Source organism: Festucalex cinctus, chromosome 12 (assembly GCF_051991245.1).
Source record: "Festucalex cinctus isolate MCC-2025b chromosome 12, RoL_Fcin_1.0, whole genome shotgun sequence".
Lineage (NCBI taxonomy): Eukaryota > Metazoa > Chordata > Actinopteri > Syngnathiformes > Syngnathidae > Festucalex > Festucalex cinctus.
Genome location: NC_135422.1, coordinates 16,446,109 through 16,458,973, shown reverse-complemented (window position 1 = coordinate 16,458,973; position 12,865 = coordinate 16,446,109). Strand labels below are relative to the sequence as shown.

General features: G+C 38.2%; 1 long non-coding RNA gene across 1 annotated transcript in view; it reads left to right on the top strand.

Annotated features, from left to right (window-relative positions):
* The window catches only part of LOC144031940 (uncharacterized), a 45,020-nt gene extending 34,670 nt beyond the window's left edge, over positions 1-10,350 (top strand). The window contains exon 3 of the long non-coding RNA XR_013287632.1: positions 10,179-10,350. This is a non-coding gene — a long non-coding RNA (uncharacterized LOC144031940). The remainder of the gene's footprint in view (positions 1-10,178) is intronic.
* Positions 10,351-12,865: the final 2,515 nt, after the last annotated feature.

Here is a 12,865-nt window from a genome sequence, read left to right as displayed (position 1 = left end):
AGCGTGAACCCCACGTGATCTTGTGGTCCAGCGGGTGCAGATTTGCCGACACGCAACGCTCGCGGTGCGAATTGCAGTCCTTGCGGCAACCGTACGGAAAACGCACCGCGTCCTTTCCGCAGTCGGTGTAAATTGGGCTTTCGTTCTTCAATGAATACTGAAATGAAATGCTGTACAGCACTTCCAGTTTTGTTCTTCTTTCAAATCTACAAGTCTCCAACTAAATATGCATGTCGCCATCTAGTGGTGGAAAGTAGAATTACAGTGTAACCCAATATACAGGAGCGTTATACAAAAATGGTTATTACCTGTACAAAAAAAAAAAAAAAAAAAATGAGAACCTGGAGCTGAGTTTACTGTACCTGTAATATTGTTTATTATTATTTCAAATGCACATGAAAATAAAGGCCTCATGTCAAAAGGCATCTCAGAAATATTTATGAAAATGCGCTATGCCAATTATCTACAGTATATACACGAGTATGTAAACAAACCGATATATACGAATCCTCTCGGGTATTATTTGCAAGCTACGTTGATCGTTCGCTCGCCAGAGGTTTTGATCGCCACATCACCTGCCTCCAACCCTGCATTTATCCTGGGGAGGTGAGCGAGAGGACATACGTGTTCAAACACTTTCCATATCCATGTTCAAATGAAGGGGGGGAAAAAAAACGTGCTGTTCTAAATGTGATCAGACACTCAAGAACCTCGGAAGGATTTTGTTGCTAATCAGCGCCGCTATTTTTGCCATTTGTCATCCCGCCTCGCTCGCTAGATTCCGGGGGAAACTGCGCTTCCTTTAAAGCTCACCTTGATAGTCGTAATGGCTTTGTGAACTCAATCATGAAAATGGAAACTGTTTTTCTTCAGAGAAAGAAAACTGTTTAATATGCAAACGACATACTAATGAGGCGTGCGGCCGCTTTTCACGTGAACATCAGCACTGCGCTCATGATAGTTTGAGAGTGACGCGCATACGCTTGCCCGTATGGGCCAAAAACAATTTCAGTTTGGTTGCCGTGTCTATCATGATCAGACCCACAAATATTTCGCAAGCAGCCATGCTGGAAAAGACACAGGAAGTCTGCCATTTAGTTTGAAGTAAATGGGCCACTCCCACAGGGGAAACAAAAAATCACAGAAAACAAAAAAGTGTTGGGCGGAGCATGGCACCAAAGTCTGACTTGCCAAAACCCACAAATTCTAAAAAAAAAAAAATCTCCACAAGGTCAGATCTTGACCAGATATTTTGTCTGTGATGAAAAGATCATCCCTCTCAGTGTGGCTGTACTCCTCCTGGGTGTCTTTCCTCACAGGGTTCTTCTGTGTCCCACCATGTTGTGGCTTGCGTGTGTGTCTGTGGGTACGATCATGAGGATATGGCGGGAGGGGTGGCTTTTTTTCATTTTATTTTATCATGGCTGTTATAATTGTTAAGCACTTTGAGTTGCATTTGAGTGTATGAAAGGCGCTATATAAATAGTTTGATTTGAAGATTGTCATTTGTGTCCCCCATGCTAGCAGAATTGGTTCGACCAAAAAAATCCGCCCCTGATGCTCCAATTTCCCAAACTTAAACGTAGCTCCCACATTTTACTCACCTCAGACGGTCATGGGAATTCGATGGCTCATTCATCATTGCACCGCGCGCACACACAATTGAATCAAATATTAACATCAAATTTTAAAAATACATTTTAAAACACTAACATGCAAGATCGCCTTAGCATTGCTTTGCTACGTTTTTAATATTTCATCCCGGTATTCAATTGTTAAAATCATTTGTTGGTGAAATAATTCACTTCTTAAAAGCATTTCTTTGTCGCGATCGTCTGAGTGTGTTTTGAATTGTGCAGTCTTCAGTGATATTTAAGAATGTAGTTATGTTTTATTGACAGGAACAACGCTTGCGTACATTTTTTTTCCAACATTTTCTTTTCCTGTTGGACACAAAGGCAAAGCCAATTATCAGCCATCTTGATGCTTTCTTTTGTCAGTTATTGCAAGCTAACAAGAAAAGCTTTCTTTCTAATAAAATGAGAAGACGGACAATATTGTACCTTGAATAAACATAAACAAATCGTGCATGACTGATGATGGTTACGGAAATGGGTGAAAATAAGAGGCTGCTGGCCTACAGCTTTTAAATAGAGCTGTCACTCGAGTACTCGAGTAGTCGTTTGAAGCCATTTTTTTAAAATGAAAATTGTCCAAATCTTTAAGGTAACAGTAACTGATTTCTTCTTAATCCTTCATGAAAGAAGACTGATTATCTTCTGTTTAAGCAAAATAAGACAATTAAAAACATCTGTTTTTATTTTGAAAAACAATGACTGAACCGGTAACATAGTACAACATTAGTCCCCCCCCCCCCCCTTTTTTTTTTGTTATAATAATTATGTGAATATGAAGTATCAAATAAACACCAATCACTGGTTAATAAACAGTAATTAGGGAAAAAATGCTTTCGTAATAAACTTTGATGCAAAATTAATCTGATTAATCGATAGATTAAAAGTAGTGCTATCACAATCAAATATTTTTAGAATTGATTATTCTTACAGCTACACATGAAATTAATAATTGTATTAATTTATGTGAAGATCATGTTAATAATAGGGATGTAACAATATCCAAATATCACGATACAATATTATCACGATATGAAGGTCACGATATGATAATTATCACGATATTGTGAGGGTGTTGGCGATATTTAAAAAAGATCACAATATTGTAAAAAAGAGAGCTCATACTAAAAAAAAAAATAAAAATAGCACAATATTGTGCTTTTGTAGATAACAGCAATGCATATAAACCACCCACAATCTCTAATAACAATATTGAGGCACTTACTTGGTAATGCAAGCACATATTGATCGCTTCACAAGAAAATTAGGTTCACCTTCATCTGACAATTAGCATAAATTTTAAACACTGAAGGCCAAAACATCCCTAATGAAAATTAAATTGCACTAATAAACTAGCCACTAGAGGGTGCTAGAACTGCACAAATGGAAATCAATCTGACTTTTTTAACAGATGTGTTCCTTTTAAATATTGTGAACATGACGACGACGATATTGTGGCCGTTTTTAATAGCACAATATCACGATATTGCACTTATCGTGATATCCCTAGTTAATAATGTTTCACAATAATTAGGAGATAACTACACTATGCTACACTTTATTTCTATAAATGTTGGCCATTACATTTTCAGATGATCCCTTTCACAAACTTGCTAGCTAAGATGTCCCATCACGATTGAGCTATTTTTAGAACAGGCCCGCATGCTACTTATGTGGTCCTTGGGGGATACTTGGTGCCCACATAGGCACAACATTGGTGACGCCTGCTGTACGTGCAGTTTATGTTGACCCACACATCAAGCGAGATGGTGACGCCGGTTAGCTTGCTAGCTAGCGGGTGGCTAGCAACTCTTGTGCAACTTTCCATACAATGACGATTGGCGACAATATATTTCAGCCACTGGAGTCTTCAAGTGGATATACTTTGATGGCTTAAATATTTATGGATGTGTAGGCATGGAAAAAGTGTGTGGACATTCGATTGACAGTTGAGAGGACACGCCCACACAATTTGAGAGCAGAGAGAATGGCTTGATTGATCAAATTTTATAAGACATTTTGGCTGTAACAGTCCTTGTGATGGATACTTATACCTGGGAGGTGAGTCTCCTCACAGACACGACACACCTGAATTTCCCGCTCTCCATTCATTCCTAGTTTAGTGGTTACCGTAACAACAAAATTCATTTAAGAAGTAATTCCTCGGATGTTCGCTGAGCGGGAATTGCTGCGGTCTGACGAGATGACTTTTTCTCAGCTCGATAGCATTCAAATTTGTTGGTTCCGCTGGTGTACAGTATTACTATTTCGTGCAAAATCAGGCTTTTCGAACTACTACTTAGCTACTTAGACGTGGCACGCAGACATGCACGACGCCGTAGACGGCCCAACACGCGCGCGCACGCACATTCACACAGTACGCGCCCTGCTGCTGCCTCCAGATAAGTCTGCCTCCATAGACCAGTGTCTTTGTACATCAGTGGGAGCAGAGGATGAAAGCAATAGCAGCAAGTCAACTCATGTTGTTAATTTGACTCAACACTAAAGACACAGCAAGCGGCCGAGACAAATACCCTAAAAAAAAAAACACTCCCGCCTTTTGTGCCCTTTTGTGAATCAGCTCTCACCCGCCCGTAACCTTTTGCGCCACCCTCCTCCTCCCTCCTCCTCACGCCATCTTCCAGCATTGCTTCCCTTCTGCTGTTTTGTGGTGGCAAACATTTTGCTCAAAGGTGATACAAGCGGCTTTTTGCCACCAAGGTATGTTCTGACAGATTACGAAGGATTACATTGACACACAGGCACATATAGACGGCTAGAAATGTCGAACTGTATAAAATGCAAGGTTGTTTATTTTGGGGGAGGGGCAGGGGTGTGCAGGCTATAAGAAACGTCTTAAAAAAAAAAAACAAAAAAAAAACGGGGTGAGTTAGAGGTCAAAGCGAAGGGTACAACGACATAATACTCATAATACGTGTACTCTTTTTTTTTTTTCTTTTTTTCTTTTTTTTTTTAGGGCGGGGCAATATGCTGACAACAAAAAGTCACAAATTTACTTCTTTTCTAAAGTACAGAAGCGTATTGCATTCACTTGAAAAAAAAAATCTGTTTTTCTGACAATTTTTTGGGGGAGATTTGTTTTTTTGAGTATTTTTTTTTATTTTTCTGTTTTTCTGAATTTTTTTTTCTGTCATAAAAAAAATATTCAGAAAAAACCAGGAGGAAAAATTACTCAGAAAAACAGGGGAAAACATTATTTTAAAAATTTATTCCAAAAAACAGAGCACCAACTTCTGTTTTTCAGAGTATTTCTTTCTTTCTTTATTTATTTATTTTTCCCTCTGAACTCCATGTGACTTGTTGCAGACCACTGACCTGTATATATGACTGGATAGCCGATAGCCCATACACGTCCGTGCAAGCCGTTGAAGTCACAGGGGGGCCATCTTGTTACTCCCACTTTGCGAGTAACAAGATGGCCACCCAGTGACTTCAAAGGGCTTCTGGGTTGTTGTTTTTTTTTCTCCTGTTTTTCTGATTACTTTTTTCCTGATTTTCTGAATATTTTTTTCCCTGTTTTATTGAATATATTTTTTATGACAGAAAAAATAATATTCAAAAAAACAAAGCTCCCAAAATAATTAGTCTGTTTTTTTTTGTTTTTTTTTGTTTTTTTTTTACAAGTGAATGCAATACGCTTCAGTACTAAAGTGGCAAATTTGCAAGAAAAAAAACAAACCATAAATTTGCGACTTTCTAAAGTGGCAAATTTGCGAGAAATATACATCATAGCTATAGTCTAATCATTTAAGGATTGGTTGGTGGCTAATGGGACTGTTTTTAAAATGAAAAGGGAGGCTGGAGACGATTCATCCATCCATCCATTTTCTTGACCGCTTATTCCCCACAAGGGTCGCGGGGGGTGCTGGCGCCTATCTCAGCTGGCTCTGGGCAGTAGGCGGCGGACACCCTGGACTGGTTGCCAGCCAATCGCAGTGGAGACGATTCATTCTTAATTTAAACTTTACTCGTCATACAATGGCAGCTAGAGCGCCAACACTTCCTGATTACCTATCAGCTGACTAGCACTAACCAATCAGAAGCAAACATATTTCAGTTAAATGCAAGTGAATGACGGAGAGCAGCAGATTCGACACATCAACTTAGATACTTGGACAAAAAAAATATATGTATGGAAGTGTAAACAATAATTCTGGAAACAAATGTACAAGTAAAATACTTTTTTTCTCATCATATTGGCTCTTCCTTCTAAAAAAATATATGTATTTATACGTGGCCCTAATGCGCCGTTGTGAGAGGGGAAGAGGTGATGATTAAACAGGCGAAAGGCTCGCCAAAACAAAAACGAGCCCACTAATGCAGATCAAGAGCTTCTTTTAATTGACTTCCTGATGCCTGCTTAATCCTATTCTTCCTATTAATCCCGTACACAATCCAAACAAGCACTCGTAGTGGGAGTAGTAAGAGGCGGAACAGCGATACATCCGAGGAGAAGGGACACCTGAGTACGACCTTCCTTCCGGGACAATCCAAGGCCGCGAGCGTCCCAGCGGCTGTGCTAGCAATCACACTCCAGCGCTAATAAGCTACCTCTTGACAGCCACGTGCTGCTGAATTCAATATTGCGGCTTGGCCAATGACATGCCGCTAAAAGTCCACTCTGACGGTTTGGATTTAAAAAAAAATTTTTTTTACTTATGGCAGTGCCTCCACAGAGTATTCACACTGCTTAGCTTTTTATCATATCTTACATTTTAATAATCTCATTGCAAAATAGTCCATTCAATTTTTTTTTTCTTTCAAAATTCTACACATAACAGACAAGAGCCTCAATGGTTCCGGACTACTTTGATGTATTGGATGACGGAAGCCACTGTGCTCTTTTGGGTCCTTCAAAGCAGGAAACTTTGATCTTTGCCTCAAGAAAGACAATCCTGTCTCAAAGGTCGACAGACAATTCCTTTGACTTCCTGCTTGGTTTGTGCTCTGACGTGTAATGTCTGCTGTAGGACCTTTTATATAGACAGTTGTGTGCCCTTCCAAATCATGTCCAATCAACTCAATTAATCAATTAAAGAGATACGTCACTTATTTAGCCCATTATAGCAATAAAAAGTTCATATTTTGTCTATAATTTGATACTTTCATAATTTTTCACGTACAATTCTTACCTTTAAAAACACATTTTGCAACTTGCTGTCGACTGAAAATGACATCACAAGGGCTCAGGTAACCAATCACAGCTCACCTGTTTTCTAGGTTTGGTCATGTGACATTCACAAGCTGAGCCGTGATTGGTTACCTGAGCCTTCGTGATGTCATTTTCAGTTGACAGCAAGTTGCAAAATGTGTTTTTAAAGGTACTAATTGTACATGAAAAAACATGAAAATATCAAATTTATTATAGGCAAAATATTAATGTTTGACTGCCAAAAATGTCTAAATAAGTAAAGTATCCCTTTAAGTTGTACAAACATTGCAGTGATGATCAGTGGAAACAATGATGCACCTGAGTACAATTTTTTACAGTTTTTTTCATGGCAACAGTGTGCACAAACATAAGTGTGATTTTATTATTATTATTATTATTATTATTATTATTATTGTTGTTGTTTTTGTTATTATTAATTTTATTTATTTTTATGTATATATATATATTTTTTTTTAATAAAATTGCAAAAATCAAATAACAGTCTATAGGGTGTCGTGTGCGGAATTTTACAGGAAATATTGAATGCATTTTGGGACATAAAACTGAAGGATCATGAATACTTTGTCGATTCACAGGATGCATATTCCCCCCCACGCAAATTCCCAGGCTGAATTTTTGGCCCCAGTACGTCTCTGCAAAGAAAGTGACATCAAATGGTGAGATGAATAAAAGGTATTTATTTGGACCTCACTACCTTCATTATAAGCTTGGAGAAATGTGATCATTAATGTAGTTTGTTCTAAAACTTTATTATTTCTGACACAAAACAAAACAAAAGTGAAGAAATGTGACACAGAATGTTATTGGACATTAATGACATCGACCACACAATAAGCCTTCAAATCCATGTGAGGAAGAAATAAATGCAACCAAGTCACCTTGCCGCAAAACAAAAAATGATAACCGCAATTATTGTTTTCTCTCTAGTTGTGGTGGTTATTAAATGTCATTTTCACAGCTCGCCGTGCTGCTGCGCCTCGTTAATCCACAGCTCCTCATGCATTCAAGAAGACAATTTTTGTGTTTTTTTTTTTTTTTTTGTCAGCAAAAACAAACCCAAAGACACGCCAGAGTCATTTTGGCAAACTAAACCGAAACGGACGCCAACCGTCGCGTCGTCTAACGAGTTTGCAGGCAGTCAACCTTGAGGTGTTCCTGTGCAACCGGGATTTTGTACAGAAATTACTCTCCAAATTCAACCTTTTGCAAACTTTTCAAATGGAGAGCTGAATTAGAAATGAGATTACTTACTAAAATCACCACAAGTCAACGTTGGGCCTTTTTATATTTAATATTATCCAGTTATTTTTGTTTTAATGATTTTTTTTTTTTTTTTATAAAAATCAGCCTTGTTTCATTTCTGTGACAACAGAATTTTCTTACAAAAGGAAAGTAAAGGACCCGCTCCCGTAAATATAATTTCAGCTCTTTTATAAGAATTTCTGATTAACATGAATGCATCACTTTTGAAGAAAAATATGCATGCACCAGAATGTTGAGATCCATTTTTTTCCCCACTTCATTGTGCCATCTTCAAGTAGTCACTTTACCCACTTTCTCAGGTGCCAGTCGTGTTCCAGGAAAGAGTTTTCTAATGCCGATTCACCTCTAAAACTGCAGGTATCATTTAACCTAGCACATTTAATGGTGCTCAGCATTGTTTCTGGTCTCGGGTCTTAATTTGTGCAGCATAGACCGTTAAGAAAAAAAAAAAGTTTCAAGGCAAAGGAGCTGAAGTTGGCAGTTTGTGAGCTTTTCAACGGTGCAGGAGAATGGACATAAGATGTTCAGTAATGATGAGAGGCATTTTTAAGTGGGTTTTCCTGCAGGTATTGATATCCAATGATGGGGTCTTTGATCTGTAGTTGCATTGCAGTGTTACCTTTTGATTTTCTGTTGAGATCAGCATCAGAACTGTCAACAGTCATCACCGTAATGAAACATAGCTGTGTGGCCAATATTTTAAGTTCCAATTTAACATGATTAGCCATCATCACAAGCTAATCATTTATTTATTCTGAAACAAACATAGATACTATCTAAACTACAATATTAACAGTAAATCAAAACATATTTTAAACGTATAGAGTGCTACCTTTTAATCACAAATGGAAAAAAAAAGCGGAGCTCGACAGTCAGCTGATAGCTAGCTAGTTAGCGTGATAAGCTAACTTAGCAGTCTTAACCTTTACTCAGTTTCTTTTTGTCAAAAAATACAAACAAATGTGACTCTAATGCACAAACACAGTCACAGAAGATTCAATCAAATGTTGGTTCACAAAAAAAAAAAAGAAAAGCTGCCCGACGCCAGAAAGAACCAGTTGGAAGCTAGCTAGGGCAAGAAGCTAATGTAGCAGTCTACATATTTGGTTACTTGTCCAATGTGTTCAAACAAATCTTATTTAAACATTAACTGTAAAACATTACTACAGGAGAATACCTTTTCATCATAAGTGAAAAGCATTTGGCAGCTAGTTAGCCAGTTTGAGATGCTAAAGTAGAAGCATCCATCCTTTAGACAGTGCTCCTTTTTGTCAACAAACAAAAAATGGGGGTCAAACACGCAACAGCGGTCATATGGGATCCAAATTAAAGTCGTTTGTCCACAAGGCAAGGCAATGCTGCTTTATTTCTACAGAGCAAGGATGGGCGACTTAAATGCCGGAGGTGGCCACAATTTATCATTGGTAGTACTGGCGGCCATATAGGACCACCAAACCAGACGTATGACGAAAATGCCATTTTAAATATGAACAAAATAGATAATAATATGTGCAAAATATATTTCATTTAATCATTTGTTGCTGTTTGAAAAGAAGTGGAGTCAGGTGTGCGGGGCAGCAGACGTTTTGGGTCCGACTCTGAATTTTACAAGCTTTTAAGGTGTTCTGACATTTTGAATCTCTCACACAGACCTTTTGAACAGCACATTTGACATTTTGTGCTACAGCAGCCTAACGCGGCACCAAGACAAACCTGGCAATAAACTTCATATACCCTGTAATATTTCACCACACAGCACACAAGCTATATTTATAATTTTATACGGCTATATTACCTTGCTTCAACAAGTTTAGCGTGTGAGTGTTGGTGCGGAGCCATTCAAGATTAATGCTGCTGCTTTTTGCTCCCCACGCACAAAACCCCCTCGTGTTAGTTTTTCACCTTTTTTCTGCACAGGGAGCAAGAAAAAAAAACACATTTTGCCACAACTGTCTTAGATTTGTCACTAAAGTGGGACGCTATCACACACACACCGAGTCGCCCAGCAGGCTGTGAAATGACTTCCTAGGTGTGCGTATGCGTGTGTGCGCGTGTGTTATAACGTGAGTGTATGTGTGTACTCGCAGGTTGTCCCAGACCACAGGGTAAGGCAAACAGTATCTGCAGGGGACAAGCGACCAACGATCAGGTAACAAGAGCGCGCACACTGGGAGAGAGAGGAGGCGCGGGCCTCCGCCTCCGCCAAGGCTCAAATATTTGTCAACAATGAGTGAACGCCTCCGGTCGAGAATCTCAATAACGAAAAGGAAACTAAGTTTTATCTATAATCCATCATTTATTAAGGATCGAATGGGGAAAAATGACAAATTGAAACTATATTGAACCTTTGAAGATGCCTAACAACCAAATCATGGAAATCATGCATTGTAATGGTAGTTTTGTATGGCGTTAGCCACATGCTAGTTATGCTAGCATTTGTTTTTTGAACTCCATTTGTGGGTAATTAATATTTGGTCACTTAAAGTTCCACTTCCACTTTTATGGTTACCACACTTGTCCTTGTCTGGCGGTGGGCCCAAAAATAACAAAACCAAACATCAGCCCTCCCCGTTTATCAAAAACTACTCTGCATGTCGTCGGTCAGGACGTGAGACTCGAGATTAATTCCCAATATTAATCCTCTGCAAATTCTTTTTAATTTAAATTTTATTTTACAGTATTTAATTTTATTTAAAAAAAAAAAAATCTGTCATTTTATTTTTTAAAATTCTATTTCAGAATGCAATATTTGATATAAATAATCATTTTTGATCATTTTATTTTATAAGCTAAATTTCATATTTGATTAAATTCAAGTAAATGATACAATTTTAAAATTGTTGAGGATTTTAGTTGTTGTATTAATACAATTCCAATAAATATATATATATATTTTTTTTTTATCAAATTGAAATAAAAAATAGAAGTTAAATCTTGCTGGAAATGGCTATCTTAATTTCCATCCTTTATACAAAGTTTTATTTGCATTTATTTTACGCTGATTTTTATTTATTTTAAAAACATAATTACCCGTATACTTTTCCATCCATCCATCAATTTTCCTGACCGCTTTTTCCTCACAAGGGTCGCGGGGGGTGCTGGCGCCTATCTCAGCTGGCTCTCGGCAGTAGGCAGGGGACACCCTGGACTGGTTGCCAGCCAATCGCAGGGCACACAGAGACGAACAACCATCCACACTCACATGCACACGTAGGGACAAATCAGAGCACCTAATTAACCTGCCATGCATGTCTTTGGAATGTGGGAGGAGTACCCGGAGAAGACCCACACAGGCACGGTGAGAACATGCAAACTCCACCCAGGAGGCCGGAGCCTGGACTCGAACCGGAGTCCTCAGAACTGGGAGGCGGATGTGCTAACCAGTCATCCACCGTTCCCCGTATACTTCTTTTTTTTTTTTTTTTTCAAAATTACATACAATTGGAAAAAAAATGACGTTTTAAAAAAAAAAATGGGTGTGCCACGCCTCTTGCCCAAAGCCAGCTGGGATAGGCTCCAGTACCCCCTGCGACCCTTGTGACGAATAAACGGTCAAGAAAATGAATGGATGGATGGATGGATTAGTGTTTATGAGCGTTTTGTGAAGATATTTTTTTCCCCCATATATTTCAGTTGGTGTCAATTACACGCGCTTTTTTGCTATTTGCGGGCCATTTAATAAATATATAAGTTTATTAAAAAGCATTCTCCATTTTCTGATTGAATTGTTTTTGTTTTGTTTTTTTAACTTGATCGCTAATTGGTGATAAAATGAAAAATTCAGAGCGTGTAAAGCCAAGAATCTAGGTTGATATATGAAAATCCGTAGATGGGAAGTCATGCATAAAGAAACCTGCACAGATGAAAGTCTCATATTCTTACTTGGACCTCCCAAGAATCGCCAGCAGCTGTGTGCACACTTCACGTTCCACTTTCATGACTCGGTAGGACACACGCGCACACGCACACACACAGCCAGCGCTGTCCCTGGCCCAAATTAGCATGCACACGCTCCACCTCAGCTTTATTGCAAACTGGCGCTGTCCAGCGTGCTGAAAAGAAAAAGACGCCCAGTAGCGAAGTGGGAATATAAATCTCAGCAAAATATTTTGGCATGCCAAGCGGCTATCAGCATTACGGCGGCCAGCCTGGCAGGGCGGCGTGCAAGTGCTTAAACGCTGGCTGTTATCTCGCAAAGGAGAGCCCAGTTAAAACACACAGTTCATTTTCATCTCAAGGAAAATACGGCCTTCGCCTCCTTGGGAAGAGTCTTTTGTTTTGGATGCCGTTTTAGCAGCTTTAATGGCTTTTTAGTAGCTGGATTGATAAGTAGCGACTGACAAATATGAAAACTTGTAACTTACAGAGGTGACACCCAGCCGATTTTTTTTTTTTTTTTTAAATGTATTATGTGGTATTCATTCTGACAATCCCGGATGTCTATATGTATGATGTACATACATACATATATATATATATATATATATATATATATATATATATATATATATATATATATATATATATATATATATATATATATATATATATATATATATATATACATATATATATACATATATATATATTAGGGGGGTGAATTGCTTAGTGCCTGACGATTCGATTCGTATCACGATTCATAGGTCACGATTCGATTCGATACCGATTAATCCCGATACGAATTTGTAAATCGATTGTTGTGATTTTTTTTTACTCAAATTTAGAAAATTCAGTAAACGTGTGCATGTACACTGTAAGATTTGTATGAAAATGT